The sequence below is a fragment of the Meles meles genome, chromosome 14 (genome assembly GCF_922984935.1).
Source record: "Meles meles chromosome 14, mMelMel3.1 paternal haplotype, whole genome shotgun sequence".
Lineage (NCBI taxonomy): Eukaryota > Metazoa > Chordata > Mammalia > Carnivora > Mustelidae > Meles > Meles meles.
Genome location: NC_060079.1, coordinates 63,916,018 through 63,939,289, shown reverse-complemented (window position 1 = coordinate 63,939,289; position 23,272 = coordinate 63,916,018). Strand labels below are relative to the sequence as shown.

At 35.4% G+C, this 23,272-nt stretch overlaps 1 pseudogene; it reads left to right on the top strand.

Moving 5' to 3' along the window:
* Positions 1-21,775: 21,775 nt before the first annotated feature.
* Positions 21,776-22,232, top strand: LOC123955947 (annotated as a pseudogene).
* Positions 22,233-23,272: the final 1,040 nt, after the last annotated feature.

Sequence of the window (23,272 nt, the reverse complement as noted above, 5' to 3'; positions counted from 1 at the left end):
AGTGTTAAGCTTCAAACTATGTGTTTTACTTAAATTCAGACTTCTGAGAAAAAGTCTTATCAACCTGTCTTATTTAATATATTGGTTGTTATATCTGGGTTTGTGCCATTTGACAATTTAAATAATGCCTTTTTAAATTTAATTTTTTGAAGAGGAAGATTAAAGAGAGAGATTCACTAAACAGATCACTCTTTTTCTTTGTATTCCCAGAGTGTAAAATAATTATTGACCATGAAATAATATTTACTGAAGGATGAATCTTTTGTAAGTGTTCCAGTCTACTCATCACTAACTTTTTAACAAGTGTGCTCAACTATCTATGCATTTGCCAGATTTATGATCAAGTTCAAATTTCTCAAATGTCTGAAGTAGAAGCTCATCACTAAATATTTAACAATGACAAGGCATTTTAATTGATTCTGCATTTCTCCATCCTCTGCCTATTTCTATCCTCCCAATCCTTCTTGACAGATCAACTTTCCTAAGCTCAGTTCTGATTAAAGTGTTTACTGAGGAACTCTATTTATCATAAAAGCCCCAGTAGTAATAGTTTCTCACACACCATGTACTTTTATCTTACTCCTTACGCTCCCTTAAAAGCTGGTGACATCTTCTGAACTTCAAGTTTTTAACCTTTCTTTTACTGCTGCAACTGAATACCCCTGCTTAAGTCACAAAACCTTACAGGGTTGTCTGGGCTTTCCCTTGGTGTTAATGCCAACAATAGGAACAGCAGGGATGGATTACTTGCATTGGTGGCGCTAATGATAGGATTTTAGAAATAAAAGTTATAGTAACTAGTGTTATACTACAGTTATACAACATCCTCCTGATAGGTCCGTATAGAAAGCAGTCAAATTATTTTTTTTTTTGTAAATTCAGCATTTAAACTTGAGTTTTACTTATTTCAATTACTGTGTTTATATTTGCTCCCTGGTTTCCTCTAGTTGGCATTTACTTGGTCATCAGCCCTTTGTCGTAAGTGACATGCACAAACACAAGCACTGGGAGGCAGATCTTTCATAAAGTTCATGGAAAAAAATAGTCACCCTCTCTTTCTTTTTGTTTTTGTTTTTTTCTTACACCTGCACTCCCTGTTTCTTCCACTTCCTCTCCCCTGCCCACCCCCACCCTCTCTCTCCTTTCTCCCACTCATAGTTCAACAAGAGACAACAATATTTACTTTTTAAATTTTCTTACAAAAATCATGGAACAGCTGATCTGCTTCACCTTTATTTCATTAATTTTTCAATTATTCTCTGATTCCTGAATTGATCAGGAATCACTGAATTGATACCTGAAAGTATCAAGAAATAAACTCTGAAGAGTTTCAAACAGATGTTATCTGCTTTCCTATTGATTTTAATTTTATTTATTGACCATATCTTTCAATGTTCTTTTAGCTTTTGAAATTTTGAAACATCTATTAATTAGAAATTTAGCAAAACTTTTGGGGGCCAGTGTAGGAGTTGTAAAGGGAGAGTGAGAGAATCTTATGTAGTCTTCACATCCAGCACGGAGCCTGACTGATACTGGGGCTCAATGTCATGACCCTGAGATTATGACTGGAGCCTAAATCAAGGGTCAGATGCTTAACCAACTGAGCCATCCAGGTGCCCCAGCAATAATTTTTGGAAAGGGAAGATTATTGGTTGTCAGTCAGCAACCATTTTTGTAAATAATGTCTTATGAGTGTTTTGGTGTCCTCAGAAACTTCCCTCGGGTATAATAATTGTCTTTTAATCATGTCTGTTTCCCAAGAGAGTCTCACCAAGTTTCCTTAAAAATAAAAAGTTAAAAACCACATAAGTGGTAAACATCATGTCCTTAGTACTGTTTTGGTAACTATGCACTACAATATTCTGGGATAAAATATCCACCCAGATACTTTATGATATTTCTATTTTTGTCATAATTATGAATTAATTATCTTAGTTGCTTTAGAGAGTGCTTCCATATGTTTATAAGTTTCATATCTTATTTAAAATAGGCACAAAATCAGCATGCAGGTTTTCATTCACAATATGTTAGGAAAGATTATTAAGACATATTATGTAAGTCAGGATGATTGGTGGAGGTAATTCCCATAATCTTAGGGCCCTAAAATTACTTTGTTTTGTTTAATTAAATAAAATCCTTATAAATAATACCTGCCTTGCAATATTCTGTAGAATAGAACAATTTTCCAAGTAAATGCATACATAGCATATGTCAATTTCATAGTTGTTTGACTGGAAAGAAAAGTATGCATTGAGAAAGGGAAACCGTAAGCTTCTGTAACATGTTGAGTCATAATTCACTGAAATCACTTGCTCACAATCTAATATAACAATATAATGAGTCTTTTAGTCATTTCTGATATTTGCTGGTTTATTGATCCTTAATTTGAGATTCCTCGTTTATTTTTCTAAAGATTTTATTTATTCATTTGAAGGAGAGAGAAAGAGAACACAAACAGGGGGAGCAGGGAGATGGATGCAGGACTCGTTCCCAGCATTCTAGGATCATGACCAGAGATGAAGGCAGGTGCTTAACCAAGTGAGCCAACCAGGTGCCCCTCGATTTTCTTCATTTATTTAAAAATATAAATTCAGAAATGTTGCTTACCATAATAAATATCATTTTAGTACTTTTGGATTATTAGTAATTTTACTTCAGAAATTCTCTCAAATTGTCTAAAATTTCAGGGTTGGTTACAATCTGATAGGAGAAACAGAACAGGAAAAAATAAAAATAACAATTGTCATCTGATTAAAGTTCAGTTTCTTCAATTTGCTGAGGTTTGACAACTATACCAGAACAGTGCAATTCAGTAATTTTGATGTCATAACATCATATTTCACAAATATAAGATGACAGTAAGATATTTTCCCTCAAACTCAATCACCACTGTTTTTTCTGCATGTCAGAATGTGTGTGTATCTTTATCCATATACTGAAATTAATAAAACATATTGCATATTTTCACTTTTGTTTCTTTTTCTTTTATATATTTGTTCATAACTTAATGATAATTGTGCTAATAGTCATCAACATTATTTTTATTATAATGTGATTTCCTTAATTCTTTACTGACATTTTGTACTGAATTTTTAAATAATTAATTGCATCTTTGTGAGCACATATTTTGATCATCTGAATGATTAACTATATATATTTCTTATAAGTCACAATATCAGGGCACCTGGGGGACTCAGTCAGTTAAGTGGCTGCCTTTGGCTCAGGTCATGATCCCAGGGTCCTGGGATTGAGCCTGATGTTGGGTTCCCTGCTCAGCGGAAAGCCTGCTTCTCCTTCTGCCTCTGCACCTCCCCCGATCAAGCTCTCTCTCACACTCTGCTCTCTCTCAAATAAATAAATAAAATCTTAAAAAATAAAAAATAAATAAATCACAGTATCATATCTTGCTTACTGTATTTTATATGTTTTTATTTGATGTAGCAAAATATTAGAAATATCTTAATGATTTTTTCCATTAGTCCCCTACTTAGCATATCCTGTTTATTATTATGAAAGACTCCTCTGACTCCTATTTTTAGTATGTTTTTCCCCAACTTGTAAATATTTTTATTAGGGGAACTAGAGACCCTAAAATCTCATAAACTGGGACACCTGGATGACTCAGTAGGTTACGCATCAGCCTTTGGCTCAGGTCATGATCTCAGGGTCATGTCCTTGAGTCCCATGTCTGGCTCCGTGCTCAGCAGGGAGTCTGCTTCTCCCTTTACCCGCCACCCCCCACTTGTGCGCTTTCTCTCTCTCTCTCAATTAATAAATAAAATCTTAAAAAAAAAAAGCAGAGCAGATGGTCCAACATTGATCAGATTCAGGCAATATTCGAGTGGGAGGGGTGATACTATATTAGTTGTCCTTACTACATAGGTTTAAAAGGATCATAAAATCCCCTGTTTATACTTCTACCATCCACCAAAATTCATTATTTAACCCATAAGCTTTTGGCAACTAAGTATATTAAGAATTCTAAAGCCACACATTTTTTTTTAAACCACCCTCCAACTTCAGTTTTTAAATATCTATAGGATTCAGGAAATACTGGATTTTTCTCATTGAAACACTTATATTTCCAGAAAATATTAAAAAAAATTCAAATTAAAAAATTATCTTAATGCATTACCTAAAGTGTCTGGTTGGGAAACAGTAAGAAAATAGAAGTCTATATTCCATTATTTTAAGGACAACCCCATTTATTAAAAGAAAACTGAGTCATGTTAAAAATTTTAAGTGTTTATTTGGTAAAAATCAATTTATATTGGGCTGTATTTAATCTGGTAGATAAAGAGGAGCTCCAAGGAGCTTTCTATAAAAGAAAGACTTTTATGGGCAAAACACAAAGGGAACAAGGGAGTTATACTGACAAAAAGCATATTAGATTCCAAGTTTATTTTCCTCTGAAAAATTAAGCAGTCTATCAGTCATATTATCTAACTACTACTAATCAGGTGCTTTCTGATTGACTGGTTTAAGATTTTATTTTTGGGAAAGCCAAAACTATAATTAAGTCTCACTTTGGAGACTCCATTTTTTTGGCCAGCTGTCTTATTTTTAACAGTTATGAATCATGGAATATTAAAAGGCAAACAAGGAACAGTAACAACAAAAATCTATTTAACAAAATATTTCCAAAATACTTTAAGACACTTTTGACACATTAAGGATCTATAAAGGAGGTCTGCATCAGACATGGCACTGCAAATACAAATATCCTAATCATTCAGAAACTCCTTCTCCTTCATTATCCAGACTTTATAGTCCAAAGCCATTCAACAGATTATGGATCCTTAAATTATCCTTTATTAGACTTTTTCGAAGTTCTATGACAACATATTTTGGCTTAGCAAAACCTCCACCATTTCTACCATTTTTACCAATTTTGGGGTCCTTTATGACCTAGCAATTCTTTTCTCTCATTTTCTGAAATAGTACACTGGATAGACCCTTTTTTCCCCCAAGATAACTATTTTATTACTTATTTTTATTTACATATATATTTGTTATTTTTCAAATTAATGAGATTGATGTAGCTTAACAGCCATCAGAAGCTACTTGCTTCACCTTCCATGTTTAATATACTCATGATTCTTGTATTTCTTGAGCACTTCCAAACTTACTTCAATGAACTCTTTCTTCCTTCCTTTCTTTCTTCCTTTTTTTTTTTTTTTTTTTTTGAAAATTCTGTATATTTATTTGTCAGAGGGAAAGAGTACAACCAAGTCCGGGGAGTGGCAAACAGAGGGAGAAACAGGCTCCCTAAGGAGCAAGGAGCCCAGTGGTGGACTGGGTCCCAGGACCCTGGGATCATAACCTGAGCCCAAGGTGATTGCTTAACTTACTGAGTCACGCAGGCATCCCAGATGAACACTTTCTTAAAACAACATATATCATATTCCGTTTTCATCACCTTCTTCAGAACTTTGAAGATGTTCAGTCCTTTTGTGGTATCAATTAATGATCAATAACATTTTGTAGTGATTAAAATAATCAATCCACAGCAACCCAGCAATTGTGATTCTCTCCTCTTTTTTCTCTCTTAAACATTGTGCTCAAGTAAAGCAGTAAAATTTGCCAAGAGCAACAAGACTTTTGTAATTTTCTTGTCTATTTCAACCAGAGAAATAATCATGTGCACAATAGTGCAGACATGCTTGGCTGAGCTTATGGCTTTTAGGAACTCACTTCTCTAGATATATTTATTGCTTCCAGCTTTTCCTCCTAAGGATGGGCTGCTAAAAACCCTTACAGATTTTCCTACTTTCTTCACAGAAAGATATTATGGCTTAATAATGTGGGATTGATGATGGCAAAAATGAAAAGCCAACTTGAAAAATGCAAGCATAAGATGCATTCCTACCAGAACTTGACTGTAATGCAATCTACATTTTTCCACTCTCAGCTCAGAAGCAACTTAACAGTTTTGCTGGCATCTACATGTAGATTAATATGTGGGTTTCTAAATCCAAAATTAAAATTGAGATAATTTTTAAAGGAGTTTTATCAAATATTTAAATAGCAAGAGTCAAATTGTAAAGGGTATCTGTGTGTTTCTGACATATTCGTGAACTTCTCAGAGCTTTTCCATGAAGGACAATTTTGCCTATGATGAACTTCCATTCCATGCCTCTCATATATCAACCACTTATTCTTTTATTTTATTCATTTCCGATTATTTCTGGGATAGAGGTCCTGGGGGAGTAACACTACTGAATAAATTTAATGCATTATTGATTTTTCTTTTTACAAATTTAATTTGCATATTTAATTTACGTCTTTGTTGGTAAATTAGTTTTTGTTGCTAATTTGTTCTATTTCCTTATTACCTCAATTTTCTGTGTTATTACCTCACTTCTAGTTTATTTTTCTATAGACTTAAAAGAACTTAAGATAGAAATCACCCAGACTTAGTCAAAATTTTAAATGAACATATTTGTATTTCTAACCCTATGTCCCATGCACTTTTGATTGCACATTTTGAAAAATACCAGCATTTGAAATTATTACTTATCCTACTACTTTGTAAACCATCTATTATGGGCTTCTTGTTTCCTCCAAATTTTGTACGTTTTCTTGAGCAAACAAAACCTGACAATTCAAAACTACAATTCAAATCAAAAAGTCATTTTGATTCCTTAAGATTTAAAAGCTATAGCTACAGGCACCTGGGTGGCTCAGTGGGTTAAGCCCCTGCCTTCAGCTCAACTCAGGTCAGGATCTCATGGTCCTCGGATGAGTCCTGCTTGGGGTTCCTTGCTTAGTGAGGAGCCTGTTTCTCCTTTTGCCTGCTGCTCGCCCTCTCTCTGTGTCAAATAAATAAATAAAATCTAAAAAAAAATTTTAAAAATAAAAGCTTTAAGTATCATCTTTCTTATTCCTTGGTCAAGAAGTAGAATAAAACTTAGCACACATCTATAGATTACTCTTAAATTTTTGCTGAATACTGTAGAAATAATTAAATTATTGTTATATTAATTTGATGTTTAAAGATTTAAACATTTTAAATTTGAGATAATCAGAAAAAGATAGGTGCAGAGTATTATGTTTTAGTAATATTAATTATTAGATTTATCAAAATATATTTTGCTCTACAGCTACTGCAAAGTATTTTATACATATTATTTCCTTTAATCCTCATAAAAATTAAAGGAAGTCTATCAAATGCTTGTATATATAGTTAAAATTACAAGTGAGAAAATTGAGGCTAGATAATGAATTAAGGTGAAACAGCTAATATTTAGCAAACTATGTTGGAAAAATTCAGCTCAAAATATCCCATGTATATGATGCTATTTTGAAGCTTATCAATAAAGAGTTTCTCTTTCATCTAATTTTGAATAGTTATTTTTCCTTTTGACATCATCTCACATTTTTTCACACATTATTCTTACTTGAACATGCACTTTATGCATTAGAGAGAGGATTTTTTTTTGTTCTTGTGTTTGTTTGTTGCTGTTATTAATTAGAAGCAGCCTTAGACAACACTGTGAAGTACTTAACTGCGTGTCCCTGTTACTCATTCCTGCTTCTAAACCTGAAAATCTCTCCATCTAGCATAGGTACAAGGAGCAATACTTATTTTGGTTAACAGAAAATAAATTGTTAAATTATGGTTCTTTAAAATTTAAAGGCATTGTTTTTCACATGAAAAGAAGTGATCTGAAAGGGTCACAATGAAGATGCTTTGAACTGCACTACAAATGCATTATTAGTTTTTCCTTTGTAACAAGTCATTCCAAATCTGTTAGCTGAAAACCACAGAACTTTTTTTATTTCTCTGTTTTTCTAAATTAACAAGAAGTTATTCTGGTCTGAACAATCTCAGAAGTGCTGCATGGTGTATGATGCCTTTCATGTTTAGCAGTTGCCTGGCTGCTTAGCATTCAGGATCTTATTCATAAATTGGTTAATTTGCTCCAAGGTAGGACTATGGTCATGTGTCTCTTTTAAGCAGGCTAGTTTGCACTAATTTTCATGGTATGTTTGCAGCTTTCCAAAGAACAACAAAAAAGACAAGCTCTTCTGGAAATGTATTTCTCAAGCGTCTGCTGGGCCACACTTATGAATGCCCTATTGGCAAAAGCAAGTCTCATGTCCAAGACTATATTACTGAAAGGATGGAGAAGTTAATAAATGTATGCATCAATTTTATTTATTTATTCATGAATGCATTCATTAGTTTTGTTACCTAGAGAGAAGTGTCAGCATGTCTGAGAGTGAGATGATCATATATCCTAGGGATTTAGATGTGAAGGGTACCATATGCATGGATCAAAGAACAGAGAACATCCAGTATCCTGACACCTCAGCAGGTGCCACCTGGAGGCATATCTTTGTCTTTGGCAGAACAATGTACAGATAAGTCAATGTCAGCATATTCTGGTGCCAATAACAAAATGTGAGCATAGGGTCTTCCTGAGCACTTAGATGCTGCCCTGCTGAAATTACTTTTTATTCTGATAATGAATTCTTGATAAATTTGTGCACAATATTATAGTGAATTAATGCCATATATATATATATATATATATATATATATGCATACATACACAGTGTACATACACAAAACAACTACTCTTGACTATATAGTTGTTAACCAAAAAAAATTAAATGAATGTTGGATTCAATTAATGTTGGATTCTCATAGCAAATATGTTTTGTTCTTCTTTCCAGATTTTCAAATCTGAAGTGGTTATGACCAGCTCTGCTCATACATACCTCAGGTTTTCATGAAAGCCTCCAGATGCCTGAGATACAACTTTAGACTCCCATTTCTAATGAGTTAGAATACCACCTAAATAAGATTATCACAACTCAATGCAGATTTATTTAGGATAAATTCACCATGAAAGTATCTTTTATGTTTTATCTTTCTTTTTTTTTAATGTTTTATTTATTTGACAGAGTAAGACAGCATGAGCAGAGGGGAAAGGAGAGGGAGAAGCAGAGTCCCTGCTGAACAAGACCTTGGGAACATGACCTGAGCTGAAGGCAGATGCTTAGCTGACTGAGCCAACCAGGTACCCCATGAAAATATTGTTTAAATCAGGCATATAAACAGTAGCTAGAATGAGCATTATAATTTATTTTATCTTGTGTCTTAAAAAAAATTGTAGACAGTCTTTAAAAATAATTATCAAATGTTTCCTTCTCTGTGAACCTAGAAACCATGCTGTTTTTTGTTTTTGTTTTACCTTATTTTATATTTATTTTATTTTATTTTATTTGTTCAGTGTTCCAAGATTCATTGTTTATGCACCACACCCAGTGCTCCATGCAATATGTGCCCTTCTTAATACCTACCACTAAGCTCACCCATCTCCCCCACCTCCCCCACTCCTCTCTTGGTTCATCTCCCCCTCAAGTTTCCCCCAATTCTATTTTCCTTTCCTCCTCCTAATGTCCTCCATGTTATTCCTTATGTTCCACAGGTAAGTGAAACCATATGATAATTGACTTTCTCTGCTTGACTTATTTCACTTAGCATAATCCCATCCAGTCCCAACCATGCTGATACCAAAGTTGGGTATTCATCCTTTCTGATAGCTGCATAATATTCCATTGTATATATGGACGATATCTTCTTTATCCATTGGTCTATTGAAGGACATCTTGACTCTTCCCACAGTTTGGAAATTGTGGCCATTGCTGATATGAACATCAGGGTATAGATGGCCCTTCTTTTCACTACATCTGTATCTTTGGGGTAAATACCCAGTAGTGCAATTGCAGGGTCATAGGGTAGCTGTATTTTTAATTTTTTGAGGAATCTCCACACTGTTTTCCAAAGTGGCTGCACCAACTTACATTCCCACCAACAGTGTAAAAGGGTTCCCTTTTCTTTAGATCCTCCCAACAGTTGTTGTCTCCAAAGGCAAAGGAATCAAAAGTGAAAATGAACTTTTGGGACTTCCTCAAGTTAAAAAGCTTCTGCACAGCAAAGGAAACAGTCAACAAAACAAAGACGCAATCCACAGAATGGGAGAAGATATTCACAAATGACACTACAGACAAAGGGCTGATATCCATGATATATAAAGAACTCCTCAAACTTAGCACCCAAAAAAACAGATAACCATGTCAAAAAATGGGCAGAAGACATGAACAGACACTTCTCCAAAGAAGACATACAAATGGCTAACAGGCACATGAAAAAAATGCTCATCATCATTAGCCATCAGGGAAATTCAAATCAAAACCACACTGAGATACCACCTTATACCAGTTAGAATGGTGAAAATTAATAGAAACTATACTATTAACAGTACTTTAAAAAAACTCATTTACTGCTTTATTATCCTAATTTCAAATAAAACAAAAATTAAGGACTGTTTTTTACCAACATATAAATCATTAAAAGAGTACATTTCTTTGATCTTAATTCCCAGCAAGACTTTTATTCAAAATATGCTATGATTTCAATACTTTTCTAGTGTCTTTATATAAATAAAACTATATGCAATCTCATAAATATGTTTATGTATTTATGTATCATCATGATTTCTGGAATAATCCATAGGATTAATTGAATTTTTTGTAACATTTCTTTATTCTATTGTACCAGCACAGAAAGATCTTTCACAGAACTTTATGCCTGTGTGTGTGTTTGTATACACAGTGCACGTATACTAAAAAAGTATATGTGTGTTAATACATATGTAAAACCATTTATGACTCTTTACCTTGAAAACTATTTTTAAGTAATATTTTTTTCTGTGTTTCAAAATAATTAATGCCCCAGGAGTGTTCCCCCACTATACACTATACTATTTTTTGTACTATACACTATAATAGAGTATCTATTTTTGAATGAAACATCCTCATCCCATAAATATTTCTAGGGTCTATGAAGGTTGGAAGGTTGCAAGACTCTTACTGGATTAGAAATGATCAGACATTAGAAATTATCAAACAGCACCTATTAATGTACCCTTCATATTTGAAATTTATTTTCTTTCCATCAAACTTGAATGTCATATATAATGTATTTATATTCTGATCATGGGGCTAAACTGGGGTGAAGCCCACGCGGGGCCAGCGTGGCCCCAGGCCCCGCAGGGTCACAGAAGGATCGGGGGTGTCAGAGTGTCGGAGAGCTCGCAGGTATTAGAACGGAGAAGCCGGCTGGAGAGACAGAGCCGAGGACTAAACTCTCAGCTCGGGGTTACCTTGAACTGGTCGCGGGCTGGGTGAGCTCGGAGCGCGGCTAGAGGCTGGGGATATGGGAGTGATTGGGTGCTGTCCTCTGGGGGCACACTGAGGAGTGGGGCCCCAGGCTCTCGGCTCCTCCGGGCTGGTGACTGGGAGGCCACCATTTTCATTCCCGTCTTCCGGAACTCTATGGAAAGCGTTCAGGGAACAGAAGCTCCCAAAAGCGAACCCCAGCCGATTACTTAGTCCGGCCGCTGGTAAGGGCGGTGCAATCCCGCCTCGGGCAAAGACACTTGAGAGTCACTACAACAGGCCCCTCCCCCAGAAGATCAACAAAATATCCAGCCAGGATGAAGTTCATCTATCAAGGAGAAAGCAGATTCAATTCCTAAGACAGCAGAGCAATTCCAGAGGAGGAGAAAGCAAAGCACGGAACTCATGGCTTTCTCCCCATGATTCTTTAGTCTTGCGGCTACTTCAATTTTTTTTTCTTTTTTCAATTTTTTTTCTTTTTCTTTTTTCTTCTTCTGCTAAATTTTTTTTTAAACTTTTACCCTTTTCTTTTTTAACATTTTTTGACTAGTTCATCTAAATATATATATTTTTTCTTTCTTTTTTATATTTTTTATTTGTTTTATTTTTTAAATTTTTTTCTTTCTTTTTTTTTTTTTTTCTTTTTTTTTCAGAAGCTGTTTTTATCCCCTTTCTCCCCCCCACAATTTGGGGTCTCTTCTGATTTGGTTACAGCGCATTTTTCCGGGGTCTTTGCCACCCTTTTAGTAGTTTATTTGCTCCTTCATATTCTCTTATCTGGACAAAATGACAAGGCGGAAAAAATCACCACAAACAAAAGAACAAGAGACAGTACCGAAGGCTAGGGACCTAATCAACACAGACATGGGTAATATGTCAGATCAAGAGTTCAGAATGACGATTCTGAACATCCTAGCCGGGCTCGAAAAAGGCATGGAAGATATTAGAGAAACCCTCTCTGGAGATATTAAAGCCCTTTCTGGAGAAATTAAAGAACTAAAATCTAACCAAGTTGAAATCAAAAAAGCTATTAATGAGGTGCAATCAAAAATGGAGTCTCTCACTGCTAGGATAAATGAGGCAGAAGAAAGAATTAGTGATATAGAAGACCAAATGACAGAGAATAAGGAAGCCGAGCAAAAGAGGGACAAACAGCTACTGGACCATGAGGGGAGAGTTCGAGAGATAAGTGACACCATAAGACGAAACAACATTAGAATAATTGGGATTCCAGAAGAAGAAGAAACAGAGAGGGGAGCAGAAGGTCTATTGGAGAGAATCATTGGAGAGAATTTCCCTAATATGGCAAAGGGAACAAGCATCAAAATCCAGGAGATGCAGAGAACCCCCCTCGAAGTCAACAAGAATAGGTCCACACCCCGTCACCTAATAGTAAAATTTACAAGTCTTAGTGACAAAGAGAAAATCCTGAAAGCAGCCCGAGAAAAGAAGTCTGTAACATACAATGGTAAAAATATTAGATTGGCGGCAGACTTATCCACAGAGACCTGGCAGGCCAGAAAGAGCTGGCATGATATATTCAGAGCACTCAACGAGAAAAACATGCAGGCAAGAATACTCTATCCAGCTAGGCTATCATTGAAAATAGAAGGAGAGATAAAAAGCTTCCAGGACAAACAAAAACTGAAAGAATTTGCAAACACCAAACCAGCTCTACAGGAAATATTGAAAGGGGTCCTCTAAGCAAAGAGAGAGCCTAAAAGTAGTAGATCAGAAAGATACAGAGACAATATACAGGAACAGTCACCTTACAGGCTAATAATGGCACTAAATTCATATCTCTCAATAGTTACCCTGATCATGGATAAATTTAACACTTCAGTCCTATTCCATTTTACTTTAGTGTTGTAAATTTTGTGAAAAAAATAACTTTTTGTTTTCATTCAGATTGTGGGCAAATTAATTTCTTTGCCATTATAGTACTGAAGTCACCCTTTTCCTATTTACTGTGTGCTGAGATCCCTCTCAGCATCCTTCTCCATGGGCAGTTCACAGAATGGATGTTTGTTTTCTTTCCAGGCCAGCTGGGGTTTGTCTGATTTTCATTTTTTCCTTTAACCAGAGAAAATACTCTGCTTTTAAAGGATTGATGTGATTTGATGAGGCCCATCTGGATAATCTTCCCATCTTAAGACCAACTGTGTCCTATAACATAACCTAATCATGGAGTAAAATTCATTTTTATAGATCTGAGGATTATCCAGAACATATACACCCAGAGGAGGGAAATCTTGAGGGACATCTCAGACACTAATGACAGAATGTTAATGTAGGTATGAGAAATGTTCTTGTAAAAGTTTTATCTCTAAAATTTGCAGTATTTTTGAAGAGGCTTGAAAGGATGTGACTAACTGTACAGCTGAAAATTGAAAATATAGGTGCTAATAGGAATATGAAATCTGAGGATCCTAACACCTGCCCTCCGTTTTTATGTTTGATTCTGTGTCATCTTTAATATCATAGTCAAGATTGGATATTTTATCAAAACATTGATAATACTTATTTTAATAATGTGCTCATTTGTGCCATAAACTATTGCAGTATAGCAAAGACCTTTCAGATTAAATCAGTGTTTGTACCTTAAAGACTTCCTTAATTTCATCTTACTAAATGCAATGAGCCTTTGCAACCTGCAAGGCACACATGTTCTGGAAATGTCTTTATTATATTTCATATCTTCTTACAGACTAGTCAGTTCTTCCATGACTCCTTTGCTGTCTTGTAAGATCTTGCCAACTATATCTGATAACAACCAACACACACAATTTTAAACTTATTTTTTCCTAAGATCTTACCCTAATCATTAGAAATTCATTGAAATTTTGATTAGCATGTCAAGATAATGGAAGTGGCAAGGTGACCCAGTATTTTGCACTCAGCTTCTTATGTCAATTTCTCACTACTAACTGCTCAGTCACTACCACGTAGAGCTTTTCCCATAACCACTACCTGAAGTGACTTCTACAATCACTCTAAATGCTCAGTGTCAGTTGTGTGCTCTTCTTAACCCAGGGCCCTAGGCTTCTGGAGGTTCTAATATCTTCCACTGCACCATCTAGAACATTTGTCCTTCAATGTTGTTATAGAATGAGCAAGGGAGAAGGCACAGTGCTACATTAAGGCCCTGATCTAATTGAAAGTTTATGTCTAAAACAAGAAATAAACCTCACGTAGCTATTAAATGTCTCTGCCTCAACTAAACAGTTGCAAAAGGAACAAAACTAATGAAAGCAGAAGACAATCAAGACTTTAGATAAAATCATGATCAGAGATGAGCCACTGAGGTGTTTGTTCTTAGATTTAGACAATGACATGCACCAAGTGTTATGGTTATTTCCGGAAGAATAACAATGAGATTCTAGATTCTATATTTTTGGGTGAATCTGTAAATGTATTTTTTCCATTGCACCCACCTTGATCAAGGAGACTCACTAAATTATGAGAATAACTCTATAATAATATCCTAAATTCTATAGTGTTGAGAAAAATTGAGAGATTATACCTTTATTAAAATTTGTATTTTTCATGTTCTAGGTTTCTGATTTAGGACACTGATGTCAAAACTTTTCCATGCAGAGTTTTTGCCCATGTGTTCCTCAAATCATCTTTATCACAATTCTGTGAAATTTGTATTAAAAATACAGATGATTTGATACTGCCCAATATTATTAAATTGGACTTTGTTAGTAGAGTCCTGGGACCCAGGATTTTAAAAGTGTTACCATGGGGGTGCCTGGGTAGCTCAGTTGGTTGGATCTGATTTTTGATTTGGGCTCAGGTCATGATCTCATGGGTAGTGGAACTGAGCCCTGGATTGGGCTCTATGCACAGCAGGGAGTCTGCTTTAAGATTCTCTCTTTCTGTCCCTCCCACCACTCACTCGCACTTTCTCTCTCTCTCTCTCTCTTGCTCTCTCTCTCAAATAAATCTTTAAAAATAAAATAAGCAAATAAAAGTATAACCATATGCATACCTTAGAACAACTGTTCTCATTTACTGGATCAAATGTATGTAAGCTATGACTAGAGCTAGTGGGATGTACATTTTTACAACCACTTTGTAAATTGGTTCAACATTCTCTATTAATACTGCACACACATGTAACCTATGAAATAGATATTCTGCTCTTAGGCATATCCTCAACAGAAATATGTATGGTATGTAATGGAAAGGTAAACACAAAATTTTCCTTTATTTATAGTTGTGCAGACTTTACATGAAACGGTTTTCAATCAGCAGCAGAAAAATTAATTAATTCCATTATATTCTGTAATGGAATTCTTTACAGGAGTGAAAATGAATAAAATCCTGCTGCAAGCAACACCAAGGCTGTATTTTACATTTATAACTTGAGGGGTACCTGGGTGGCTCAGTCAGTTGAATGTCTGGCTCTTGAGTTCAGCTCAGGTCATGACCTCAGGGTTATGAGATCAAGTCCCATATCAAAGCAGGATGGAGACAGTAAGATTTTCTCTTTTCCTCTCCTTTTGCCACTCTTCTCTCTCTCTAAAGTAAATAAATAAATAAATAAATAAATAAATAAATAAATAAAATTATAGCTTGAGAAAAAGTGGACAGACATAAATCAAAACTGTATTGATCTCATTTATACAATGTTCAAGAGAAGGCTGAGCTAATCTATAGCTCTATAAATCCAGATAGTGGTTCCCTCTAGGAAAAGGTGTTTTGTTGATAAAAGATAACATGAGGGGGCACCTGGGTGGCTCAGTGGGTTAAAGCCTCTCCCTTCGGCTCAGGTCATGATCTCAGGGTCCTGGGATCGAGCCCCACATCGGGCTCTCTGTTCCATGGGGAGCCTGCTTCCTCCTCTCTCTCTGCCTGCCTCTCTGCCTAGTTGTGATTTCTCTCTGTCAAATAAATAAAAAATATATATTAAAAAAAAATAACATGAGGATGGCTGTGCCTATTTCTTTTCTTTTATTTTTTTTAAGATTTTATTTATTTATTGACAGGTAGAGATCACAAGTAGGCAGAGAGGCAGGCAGAGAGAGAGGAGGAAGCAGGCTCCCTGCTGAGCAGAGAGCCTGATGCAGGGCTTGATCCCAGAGTCCTGGGATCATGACCTGAGCCGAAGGCAGAGGCTTTAACCCACTGAGCCACCCAGGCGCCCCTATTTCTTTTATTTCTATTTTTTGTTTTGTTTTTGTTTTTATTAACATATAATGTATTACTTCCCCAGGGGTACAGGTCTGTGAATCATCAGGCTTAAGTATTTCACAGCACTCACCATAGCGCATACCCTCCCCAATGTCCATAACCCGACCACCCTATCCCTATCCCCCCACTCCCCAGCAACCCTCAGTTTGTTTTGTGTGATTAAGTGTCTTTTATGGTTTGTCTCCCTCCCAATCCTCTATTTCTTAATATTGCTGTGGTTCATGTCCTGTTTATGCTTTTATATATGCAACTATTTTTTCAGCATGAGCTTTATATTTCAATACAATTATAATGAGAGAATATAAAACAAAGTGAAGACTTGAAACTACAATATTTACTTAGAACTACTGTTTTTCCCAGTCTGAGATTAAAATTTATTCTAAAGCCACTTTTATTACAAAATTTAAGCAAGCTGCGTATCTACCTATACCACAGTTTCTCAATTATAAAAATTAATTTATAATCCTTAACTTGCAGATATAGTAAAACATAAAATTAAATCGCATAATCTATGAGGAAGTGCTTTGTGTACTAATTATCTGTTTGTGATACCCCACCCCATCATCACTCCCAACACAAAGAAATAATAGTAGAGTAGGTAAAATTCAAGGCTATTAACTGGATCAATGTGCAATGGGATTTAAATTTCCCATGTGACATTTTAAGAGTTTTTGTTGAAGTGTTAGTCTCTTTTACATTCTTGTTCCCAAATGGATACACTATTAAAAAGGATCATGACTAGTGTTTCTTGGAAGCTATCTTTATTTCAGAAAGGTCTACCATGGAGAGATTAGGTCAGCCATTCTCTGTGTTGAAAGCGAATTTCCAATTCCTCTTTTGATTTCCTTTACAGATATCATTGGGCACACGTGTCTTTGCGACTAATGTTGCAGTTAATGTCACAGGGAGGTGGTGCTACTAGCAACGAGAGAAGAAACTGCTAAGACTGGCCCTGAGTCTAAGCATAAGGATGTCAACTCACCCCAATCTGACACACCAAGGATAAAGATATTGATTTCCTAGTCTGTGGATGTATATTATTTTGAAGAACTGAACTCATAAGGAGGCTTCAGTAGGACACAGTTTTAGGTTATGGTCATAAATCTGGTCAAATCCACTAACCTTTAAAAAACTTGAGGTAGTATACTATTATATATTTCTGATAGACATACATTTTATAATATCATAAAACAATCATAATACATATATACAACTATGGTTAAAGTTTAAAGTATTAGTTTCCAAATTATTCTCAGATCCTGAATTACTAAACAATATGTCCCATTTAGGTGGGAATTAGCAAGATTCCAACTAAAAGTTTCCTTCCTTCTTTTAATCCAGCCAATGGAATAATACTGTTCATATATATATATACATATACATATGTATATATATGCATATGCATATATATGTATATATATATGTATATGTGTGTGTGTGTGTGTGTGTGTGTGTGTGTGTGTGTGTGTGTTAGACAGAGAGAAAGAGCAAGTGCACATGTGAAGGGGAAGGGGCAAAGAACAGGAGGAGAACGAATCTTTTTTTATTTAATTTCAATTTAATTAATATATATTGCATTATTAGTTTCTGGTAGAATTTAGTGATTAATCAGTTGCATATAATACCCAGTGCTCATAAATTCAAGTGCCTTCCTTAGTGCCTGTCTGCCTGTCAAATAAATAAATAAAATCTTAAAAAAAAAACTTTACTTGTACCAAAAAAAAAAAAAGTTCAATGGGAGGTATCAAGAAAGAAATCATTGATAACAAGCAGTAAATTTTTTTAAAAGATCAGTATATAAAAATGACTATTACAGAATTTAAAAATGCAACAAATATTAATTTAAGAGATATCTTTATTATCTCAGATATAGTAGTACCACAAACTAATTCATAAATAAAAAACTTGTACTTTTTTTAAAAGATTTTATTTATTTATTTGAGAGGGAAAGAGAGAAAGAATGAGAGGAAAGAGGTCAGCAGGAGAAGCAAACTCCCTGCTGAGCAGGGAGTCTGATGTGGGACTTGATCCTGGGACTCCTGGATCATGACCTGAGCTGAAAGCAGTTCCTTAACCAACTGAGCCACTCAGGCACCCATGTTGTACTCTTTTTTAAGAAAAGTAGAAAATTTGCCTGCTCCAATGAACCATTATTTAAAAGTAGTCATTTCCCGGAATATCTTCACATCATACTGCAGTTTCTCAACGTTAAGCAGTTTAGGAACTGCTTTAGGAACACTTTAGGAACATATTCTTACCTATGATAGAGAGTAACTCAATAATAAATTTTTATACCTAATTGTCAGGGCATGATTTTCACTTTTTCCCAAATCAGTTTGTAGACTTTAGTAGGTTATTCAGCAAATACGTATTGAAATCCTGCAAGTTTCAGAGACTGGGCATAGAATAGTGAGCAAAAAGAGGAACACTGTGATGGAAGAACCCAGGCAGCAGAGGTCTAATAACCATATGAATAATAGCATAATAATGATTGCTAAACCTCTTGGTATTTACAAATACAAGATATATCTGAAGTAAGGTTATATATACGCAGAGCCTTAAAATTTAGTGGTTAATCTAAGAGACTAGATGATGCTTTCCCCCTTGTGATTTGATATTATTTATATCCAGGATTAATTTTCTTATCCCATTTATATAAGAGAAAATGAGACCTAGGGGTGAATATAAGTTAAATTGTTACTTACAAGCCAGGAAGTGACTCAAGGTAACAGAATATACACCACAGAGAACGAACTGCATGTCGAAAAATACACACTTGCAAGCACACACAGGTGCTTGTCAATCAAATGTTTATTAATGGAGGCATAATATTATAGGAAAATATAACTGTGTGTATCATATACATTTTTAAATTTAAGACACTTCCTCCTATATATCCTTTTGTGTCATATATTGGTATACTTCTTAATATGCTCTAAATTTATAAAATCAGGCTATTTATTCTTTTATTTGTAATTGACTATGTAATTTATACATAGATCATAATGTCATATATATATTAGTAAAAATTCAGAAACAATGCAAATGTCTAACAGAAGTGAAATATTCAATTCAATGTTTTATGGCATCAGGTAATTCACTAATTTATAATAACTTTTTTCTCTCTCTTTTTTTAATTTCTTTTCAGCATAACAAAATTCATTGTTTATGCACCACACCCAGTGCTCCATGCAATACGTGCCCTCCATAATACCCACCACCTGGTTTCCCCAACCTCCTACCCCCCGCCCCTAATAATAACTTTTAATAAAAAACTACATCTTTAAAATTATGTAATAACAAAGAAATATGCAGCATTTTATACCATATTTACCATATGAACTATATTTTATTTAAAGAGATTGAGACAGAATGTTATGAATAAAACCATATGAAACTACATTTTATTTAAAGAGATTGAGACAGAATGTTATGAATAAAATGGTTACTCAAAATTAGAAAAATTTTTAAAATGCATATTTATGGGAGAACTGATTTTTCTTCTAATTATTGCCATGCTATTTTTTAATAGCTCTGTAGTGTATACATTTCTTTTATAATCAGAAAATGTACTAAATGAAAGAAACATGTATATATAATTAACACACTAAACATTTATGGAGCAATAACTGTGTTTCTGGAACTGTATTAAATATTGATGCTGAGGGGCACCTGGGTTGCTCAGTCAATTAGGTCTCCGACTCTTGATTTCTGCTCAGTTCATGATATCTAAGTCCTGAAACTGAGCCCTGCATGTTGGGGGCATGGAGCCTGCTTAAGATTCTCTTCGTCTCCTTGTGTGCCCCCCAAATGATTTTGATAAGGTGTTATTCTGCAAAGCTACCTAAATAGTACACTTAAATATATGTCGTAAGTGCTACATTAAGTCAAAGGTAAAAAGACAATTGGTTACCTAATCCTGATCGGAATTTGAGCAACATGCATGTAAGGAAACGAAATTTGAACTGAACTTGTGGAAGAGTAGGGGGTTTCTAAGCATTAATTTATTAAGTAAATAACTTGCATCAAGTAAATAACACAAATGATATAACACATGAAGGCATGCAAGAGTGGCTGGAGTTACAACGGGAGGCAAGTATATAAAATTATTGTTCAAGCATGAGTAGCAGTAAGAGCAGAATGGGAAGTGCCAGTCTAACAGTAAATCTCTCCCTATGATAAGACAATAAGTTTGGACTTTCTCCTAAAGCCTATAGAGCAAGATTTATATGTTTGTTTCTTAAGGAATAACACAGAGGGGGCTATTTTTAATTTGCAAAGATGACTGTGGTGGCAACATTTAAAGTAAAAAAGGAAGAGATTCAAGGAGAAGGGAGAGTGAGTTGGAAGCTACTGTGTTCTTCTAAATGAGCAGATGGTTTCAGTCAGAACTAGTACAATAGAAATGGAACAGAGACAGTATACCCTTGTAGTCTTGGTAAAATAAAAGTGGCAGGTTCAAAATAAGGAGGTTAATTAAAGAAACTATACACTGATTAGTTTTAAAGTTCATGGCAGTATATTTGTTTAAAAACATGGAAAATTTGAAGAGGCAGTGGTATAAAATGCATTTACTTTTAATTCATCAATATATCAAAATGTTTATTAAGCAGTATCAAATAAAAATGAATCCATACCTATGTAAGGAAAATCTTTATTCAGAAGGATGACTGCAGTGGAGAAAATGTTCTGACCAAAAGCAAAAAGCCTTCTCTTTTATAAGGAGGAGTAAGTTGCCTGGGAGAAGCAAAAGAAACGAAGTTGCCCAACAGAGTGGAGAGGTCAGTCTCCCATTTTGACAGCCTATAGGTCATAAAGGCAAAGTTTTGTTAAGGGCATTTTGTTCTGATTGATCAGTGGGAACAAAAGATTCAACTAATCATTTATGAGAGAAAGATGAGAACTTAGAAATCTGTTATAGGGAAGTAAAAGGGAGAGGCATCAGCGAATCTTATACAGTGAAGGATGACTCCTCCCAGTAAGCTGTTTCCAAAACACAGGAAGGTGAGGGATTTTCCTTACTGTTGGTTTTTTCCAAGATCACAGGGTTCAGATAAAATTCAGTGTTAGTAGCCACGATGATACAGACCCCAGAGTCAAAATGAAGAAAGTAAAGCTGCCTTTGGAAACAACCAGTCTACCAGAGAAGAGAAATATGTTAATAACTCCTATAATTAAATAAATGTTTTAAGAGAGGTATGGAAAACATAAAATATGTGTCTATAAAAGATTGTACGTGTTTTTCATCTGCACTGTTAAATATTTTTTAAGACTTGTTAAGGGAGTGAAGCTATTAAAAACGCATCGCTCGGGCTTCCGGGAGCCACAGGTGTAGAAGCCAAGGGCTACACCTCAAACTGGCTGGGCTTCTGAAACTGGCGGGATGAATGTGGGATTGGTACACAGTGAAGTAAACCCTAGCACTCAGGTGGCAAATCGCCAGGGCGTCTAGCAGGCTTACAACCTCTTGGCGGGACTGCCACATGTGGCTCCGCTCAGCTTCCCCTTCTTCAGCACTTCTGTTGTCTTGACTCTGACCCACATCATCACACCTGTCTGTGCATGTCTTCTTACATGTGGCGAAACGGACACCCTTGGAGACTCCTGATAAAGGAAAGGCTCTGCTACTGACACGTTGAGAACAGATGGACTATGGATTCCAGTTCACCTCTTCCTGCAGTTCTCAGCATCTTTCCTATTGTTCTCTGCCTCCCAGCCAGTTTCTACATTATGCAATCTGCTGCTCCCTTCCTCATCAACACATTTCATGGATCAGCCTTCTGCTGCCTAAGTTGTCCCAACTCCATAGGGTTTGTCCCTTTGGCATCAACAAGTACTGAGGGATGGGGCTGGGAAAGAACCTGAAACAAAACACTGTAACATTCTTCCCTTCTCCATGCTGCCTTCTGTATGTTGAAAGCCTGAGAACTAAACTTTCCTACACCCCCTAGAAGACAACAAGTTGGAAAGTGAAGCTCCCTGAGACCAGCTCTGTTAGGAATAGGGTTCTTTCAATCAGGAAAGGCAGGTGGAATAAATCTCTCTCCTACATAGCAGGAAGCCATGTTTGCGCAGCATTTTTGGTGATTTAGTTTTTCCAGGTCTTCTGCCCCGCTACCCTCCATCTCTGTCTTGCTGTGTATTTTCCTTATAATAAAAATGATTTTTTTTTCAGGGGAAAAAATGTGTAGATCACAAGAAAGTGAAATAGAAAGAACCTTCTGGGCAAGGGACATAGCATGTGCTTAGGAGAGGATAGGGCTAATTTCAGCATGCTAAGATCATACTGGGAGAACTAAGAGACATAGTTAAGAAAAATGGGCAGAAGCCAGATCAGAAGATCTTGACAAATTATTCCTACAGGCTATAAAGAAACATTGAGTGTGTCCATTCCTCTACATTTTCATCAACTTAGCCACTTTGCCACTTATAAACTTAGCTGGAATTTTGCTTCTCCATTCCTTTTGCTCCATAGTCTGAGGAGGTAAGGGAATTATTACGATTTAGTATATAATACTGAAATATAACTTGGTAAAACACATTTGCAGAAGATTTGGGTAACATTAGCAAAATATGGCATTTTTACCTTGCTTTCACTTGACCCTGAGTTTCTAGAGGAATATTTAAGTGTTTCAAATAAATTTCCATAAATAGTGGAATAAGGTTAATGCCACTTAGAATAAGTTCATAATTTGTCCTTTTATATTCTTAGCATATAGGTGATGTCACTTCACTTCTAAGGAGGAAAATTGGTCAGGTTTCAAGAAATTAAATTAGAGTGCTAGTAAAATCTCAGTGCCAAAATAAAAATGTGCATGCCTCTGAGTTTTGTCCATGGGTAAGATAACATTTCAATAATTTTTGCCTATGATTTTTGGGC